Source organism: Mandrillus leucophaeus, unplaced genomic scaffold (assembly GCF_000951045.1).
Source record: "Mandrillus leucophaeus isolate KB7577 unplaced genomic scaffold, Mleu.le_1.0 Scaffold152, whole genome shotgun sequence".
In the NCBI taxonomy this organism is placed as follows: domain Eukaryota; kingdom Metazoa; phylum Chordata; class Mammalia; order Primates; family Cercopithecidae; genus Mandrillus; species Mandrillus leucophaeus.
The window spans coordinates 2,217,125-2,223,194 of record NW_012101499.1 but is presented as its reverse complement, the minus strand read 5'-3'; the positions used below and the strand labels follow the sequence as shown (position 1 = coordinate 2,223,194).

Below are 6,070 nucleotides of genomic sequence, written 5' to 3'. Positions count from 1 at the left end.
TGGAGTGAAATATTTTGATTTCCTTCACGATCCTCACTGGAACCCATGATAATCCACATCCTGGCCCTGAAGTTTTAGGGTGGTAGGTAATGTATATAAACAGAATAAACCAAAGCACACCCAGAAAACAAGCAGGTAATTTCTCAGCAACTTTACTACTCTTATAACGGGTTAATCATTCTATGGAGAGCCCTGGAATTTACTATAAGTCTCTGCCTTTGTTTCTTATAGAAGCAAATGGAGTTACCAGTAAGGGACTAATAAATTCCAAAAATCACTTAAAGATCGCGTTTATCCATGAGAAACATACCTCAATAACATGTAGGGGCAAGGGAGGGCTTTCCATTTGACCCTCGCTGAAGTCTCACTGAGAAATTAACCTGCAAAAGGCAGATTAATAGGAGAAAAGCCATACAAATTCATTTAACACGTATACATTGGGAGCCTTCTGAATGAAGACCCAAATGCCCAGTGAGGTACAGAAGCTTATATACCATTCCGAGGTTAGGAGACAGGAATAACCAGAGTGGTCTCAGGAGAATAGAAAAGTCCAGGCAGTGGTTTCACATGGCTAGCAAAAGGAAACTGTAGAAAGAGCTTCAGAAACTATGGGCTGATAAGACCCTGAAAAACCAGGGTGTGCTCTAAGCTGGGTGACACTAACTGGACTCACTGTGGCACTGGATTTGACCTAGGTTTCACCTAGAACCTCATTATACGCTCATTAACATACACATCACACACCCACCAGCACCATGACAGTTCCAGGACCATCCATATTTGGTGTGAAAATGAGTAGCACTACAGTTCCAGAACATCTCCACCTTTTTCCAGGAATCTTCATGAATATTCCACCCCTTAAAGAAACCCATAAAAAGGCAGCCGCTCCAAACCCTTTTGCATGTGACTCTCTCTTGAGTACACCCGCACTCCCCTTTCTTGAGTGTGTACTTTTCACTTTGCAATACATTTCCGTACTTGGACTATTTTCTGACTCAGCCTTGAATTTATTCTCATTGGGATAGAAGTCCCACAAGCAACTGGGGACCTCCCGCAGTCCACTGATGTCAGTTACAGAAAGAATGGGAGCTTGGATCCTGTTAAAACAGGTTATGGGAGTGGAGAGAAGAATTCCATTGAGGGGCAATAAATGATTACTAGAAAGAATGACTGGATGGGAAACAGAAATTAACTTGTAAATAGTTCTCTTTGGAATTTAAATGATCCTTGGAGCTAGTTATTATCTTGAAAAGGGTCTGTTCGGATGTAGTTACGTTTTTTGGTCTTCTTTTGTGTAATGGATATGGAGATAACAGGGGAGACAGCAAGAATAATTGTTCTCCTTGGTAGGTTAGCTGAACCTGTATATATAGATACGAGAAAACCAGTGCTTAAAGGTCTCTAAGGGTTTTTAATTTAAAATACTCATTATACCAGGGACCTGTATTTTGGAGTGAAATACTTTGATTTCCTTCAAACACAACCAAAGGCAGAGAAATAGTCCCAAATTATTGACGAGAAGATTAAGTAAAATGGGCAGAAGAGAAAAAGATTCTATGTCTATAATACAGCTACCCTTCCATTACTTCTCACATCTGGCAGAATTAAGATATTTCCCAAGACTGAGACACTCATGGAAGGCAGCCAGCCCTCCCTACGAATCTTCATAAGCTCACTGCAGCTTTCCTGTTGCTGCACACAGGTACATTCTCTCCCCTGCTTTTTTTTCCTTCCTTCTTTCTTTCCTTCCTTCCTTCCTCCCTCCTTCCATCCCTTCTTCTTTCCTTCCTTTGCTGAGTCAAACTCAGTTCTGTGTTATTTCTACAAACATTTTGTTATAAATATTTTCAAACATACACAAAAATAAAGGAACTATATAATGAATCTTCACGTATTTATTACCCAGCTTCAAGTATTATAAACATTTTGCCAATCTTGTTTTATCTACTCTCCACCCCTTCCTCTCCTCACCACTCAGTGTTTCTCCGGATCATTTTAAGGCAAATTCCAGGTTTTCAGTCTTAAATGTATGACGTCTGTCTAAAAATAAGCACTTAAAAAAAACTTAATCACAACACATCATCATACTTCCCCAAATTAATATTTCTTGATTTCATCTAATATCCAGTTTGTTTTAAAATTTTCTCAAAAATAACTTTATGCAGTTGGTGTGTTCAAATAGGCTCTATGCAAAGTCTACATCGTGCATTTGGTAAATCTCTTAAGCTCTTTCAATATGTGATACTTCCCCTTCTTCTTTCTGGCTTTCAGGCCATATGTTTGGTCTGCTCAGTTTTCCACAGTCTGGATCTTGATGAATTGCATTCTTATGGTGTAACGAATACATTCTTTTGCTTCCTGTATTTCCTGTAAGCTGATGTTTACACTTAGATGTTTACACTACGCTTGTTTAGACTCAGGTTTGAATTTTTTTAGCATGAAAGTTCCAGTTGCACTGCAGAATGTCTGGTGATCCCAAGTGTAGTATTTTTGAGGTTGATCAGTTAAAAAGTAGCTGTTTGGGAGGCAAAGGGCACATGTTAGTCGCTTCTGCACGCCCATGCCAAGCACAGCATTGTGCCTAGAGCAAGCCCTGGCAATGTTTACTGAGTTGAAGCAGTTGATGAAACCCAGATTTGTGGGACTTCAGATATAAATCTACTATTCTCAGCTGATGCCTAAACTTTATTAATTCACATCTGTATGTTGTAAAAGTTCTATTTTACGACCTTAGCCAGTTTTGACCCGTTCACCTTGGCTGCAGTTCTTTCTGTTTCATCTTTTTCTCATAATAGTGTCAACCTTAAATAATGAGATTCAGAAAATATGACTAAGGCTAGAGTTTATTCGAGTGCAAAGTTTGAGAATAGTCACTCAAGAAGCGTCAGCTCCAAATGAATATGGTCAGCATTCCCAAGTGGAGAAGTTAAGGTTTCAGTTTTACAGAGACAAAGACATTTTCAGAGGATTACATTTTCCATAGGAGACCAGTGCATACATTAAAGCAATTTGATTGGTCACAGATTGCTACGTGCCAAGGAAGAGTACTTTATTACTCAATGAGGAGGGGTGGTGATCTGAGGGAGTCTTCTCTCTGGTGTTGTTTGGTCTTCTTAATTATTCACAGGGGGAAAAAAAGGTGGAAGTCACAGCTGCATGCCACGTGACTCAGGCTGCAGAGCCACATTTGTCACAAGGCTCAGAATAACTGAAAGTTCCAATGACTTGAAGTTTGAATTATTTAATTTCACAATAGAAATTAAAACAAAGATTTTAACGTTTCTTAATAAGAAGCCATCTTCAAGCAAATTGTGAAAATTTTAAATTAAATCTATTTTTAAAGTTAGTAATTTACTCAAACATTGTTTAGACATTGTTTTAGAAACTGGAATCTTGAGTGTCTATGCCTGTCATCTTTCATGATGAATGGTCCCTATTTATTTGCAAAACTTGCCAATCTGCCAAAGCATTATTTGCTGGGAAGTTAGCATGTCTGGGCAAGTAACACTTTCTTTTTGCTTTAGTAACGTATAAATATTTTAAAAATAGGATATACATATTTTTAGGAAAATATTCTTAGCAAACCCAAGATTGGAATCTATGAGTTCATTTTTCACCTATTTTTCTACACCTTTAAAAAAAATTCCCCTTTGGAGATTGAAACAGGAGAAAGGGCAGGGCCCAATATCACACAGGGACAGGAGTTGAACCTGGGAGAGTCTCATATTCAGGACCCAGACTGGGTGCAGGGCTGGCTCGTTAGGAGTTGGAATGCCTCTGCATCAGTCACAGGTGGAAATAGGTGCATTCACATGAACACGGCTGCATCAGCTTCATCCACAGGATATCCTGAGCCCGTCATTAACCTGCGATCTGGTTAGGATCTATGTACCCTGTGGGCCAATGTGAAATTACTTCCTAGAGAGACAGCTACAGCTGAGGGAGCCCACAAGGTAAAATTCCCACAGAAGATAAACTCACATGTAAGAATTGCAAAAAACATAAGAGAATGTCTAGTGTCGTGACAATAGTAAAACCGGGTCTGCTGTATACAGATGGTATAATTGTAGGCATGTAATTCACACTGATCACAGTTGCACACTCAAACTCACACCCCATGCAAAACCTTACAGTAGGAATTCTAAAGCGACCTGATCAAAATATTAAATCCTCAAACTGATAAAGTAGAGAATGACGTTTGTGGAACAAAAATATTTGAAATTTTAAAATGCCATTATGGCAAGGGAATGGATGAGTATTTTTTAAAAATCAGATCTCTGGCCAGGAGTGGTGGCTCATGTCTGTAATCCCAGCACTTTGGAAGGCTGAGGCAGGCAGATCACTTGGGGTCAGGAGTTTGAGACCAGCCTGGCCAACATGGTGAAACCCCGTCTCTACTAAAAATACAAACATTAGCTGGGCATGGTGGCACGTGCCTGTAATCCCAGCTACTCAGGAGACTGAGGCAGGAGAATCACTTGAACCTAGGAGGCGGAGGTTGGAGTGAGCCAAGATCACGCCATTGCACTCCAGCCTGGGCAACAAGAGTGAAATTCCATCTCAGAGAAGAAAAAAAAACAAAAACAAAAACAGATCTCTTGATAATTTAAAATCTAGAGGACAAATCCAGGAGCAAAATAATTAGCAAATTTAAAAAGAAAACTGAGAAAGTCTCCTAGTACAGAGCAGAGATGGAAATTAGAAAAAAAAATAGTGAAGAGACATGATATAAATTTAAAGAGATGTCAACATGGTGAAACCCTGTCTCTACTAAAAATACAAAATTTTAGTATTTTAGCTGGGATAAAATTTAGCTGGACGTGGTGGCACATGCCTGTAGTCCCAGCTACTTGGGAGGCTGAGGCAGGAGAATTGCTTGAACCCAGGAGGCAGAGGTTGCAGTGAGCCGAGATGGTGCCACTGCACTCCAGCCTGGCGACACAGCAGCAGTCTCAAAAGAAAAAAAGAAATGTCTGAAAGAGTAAAAAAAATGAATATTAAAAATGTAATAATTAGGCCAGATGCAGTGGCTCACGCCTGTAATCCCAGCACTTTGAGAGGCTCAGGCAGCTGGATCACGAGATCAGGAGATGGAAACCATCCTGGCCAACATGGTGAAACCCCGTCTCTACTAAAAATACAAAAAATTAGCCAGGTGTGGCGGCACGTGCCTGTAGTCCCAGCTACTCGGGAGGCTGAGGCAGGAGAATTGCTTGAACCCAGGAGGCAGAGGTTGCAGTGAGCCGAGACCGTGCCACTGCACTCCAGCCTGGGCGACAGAGGAGATTTTCCTAAATTGAAAGACATGAGTTTTTTCATTGAAAAATTGTACCTAATGTTAAATAAATAATAATTGTTGTAGCAAATTCCTAACTAGCCCCATCATAGTAAAACTTCAGAACTTTAAAGAAAAATCTGGAAAGCTATCACAGGAAAAAAAAAAAAAGTGGTGCATAAATAAAGGATTAACTATGAACTATGAACGATAAACAGATTTCTCACCAGATACAATCAATGTAAGAGCACATAGGAGTAGTAAGTTCACAATATTGAGATAGAGTAACTGACTCAAGAATTCTGGCTGGGCATGGTGGCTCATACCTGTAATCCTAGCACTTTTGGAGCCTGAAGTGAGAGGATTGCTTGAGTCCAGGAGTTCAAGCCAGGCTGGGCAACATAGTGAGACCGCATCTCTACCAAAAAAAAAAAAAAAAAAAAAAATTAGGCGTGGTGGTGTGAGCCTGTCATCCCAGCTACTCAGGAGGCTGAGGTGGGAGGATTATGCCACTGCACTGCAGCCCAGGCAACAGAGTGAGACCATGTCTCTCTTAAAAAAAAAAAAATTTTGATTCCCAGCCAAATTATTATTCAGGAGGGGTGTACAAAATGATTACCATATTTATTTCCTCTGCTACCAAAATCTCACTAAATAACTGTAAATAATTATAGAGCTATAAATCAACAATGGGACATAATGTGTTTGTAAGTTTTGCAAAAATAAAGATATTTGAACTGCAACTTGTAAAGAATATTGTTTCTACTCTGACTCCCCCTCTTATCTGACACCTCT

General features: G+C 39.8%; 1 pseudogene; it reads right to left on the bottom strand.

Annotated features, from left to right (window-relative positions):
- The window catches only part of LOC105535968, a 15,584-nt pseudogene extending 11,722 nt beyond the window's left edge, over positions 1-3,862 (bottom strand).
- Positions 3,863-6,070: the final 2,208 nt, after the last annotated feature.